Source organism: Etheostoma spectabile, chromosome 3 (genome assembly GCF_008692095.1).
Source record: "Etheostoma spectabile isolate EspeVRDwgs_2016 chromosome 3, UIUC_Espe_1.0, whole genome shotgun sequence".
NCBI lineage: Eukaryota > Metazoa > Chordata > Actinopteri > Perciformes > Percidae > Etheostoma > Etheostoma spectabile.
In genome coordinates this window covers 29,715,617-29,715,900 of record NC_045735.1, presented here as the reverse complement: position 1 = coordinate 29,715,900, position 284 = coordinate 29,715,617, and the positions used below count along the sequence as shown (strand labels likewise).

At 39.1% G+C, this 284-nt stretch overlaps 1 pseudogene; it reads right to left on the bottom strand.

The window, feature by feature from the left end:
- LOC116687032 (extracellular calcium-sensing receptor-like) overlaps positions 1-284 on the bottom strand; it is a 42,325-nt pseudogene that overhangs the window by 23,500 nt on the left and 18,541 nt on the right.

Here is a 284-nt window from a genome sequence, read left to right as displayed (position 1 = left end):
CTGCAAACTGACAAAGGCACCTGCATGAAAAAAACAAAATGTAAGACCATTCACTTTCCCAAGGTGTTGGCTTTGCAATACTGTAGTAAAACAGAAACAATTGTAACAACTTACACCAACATAGCAAATAAATGCACTGTAATCACCTTAAAGTGATACCATTGTGGCTTACCTGTTGTGTGTTCTGTGCCCAAATTAAAGACTTATTCAGCAGATTCAGCTGTTGGTCTGCAGGTAGAGATGCATCATAAAGACCAACTGTGACAAAGTCCACAATGCCATGT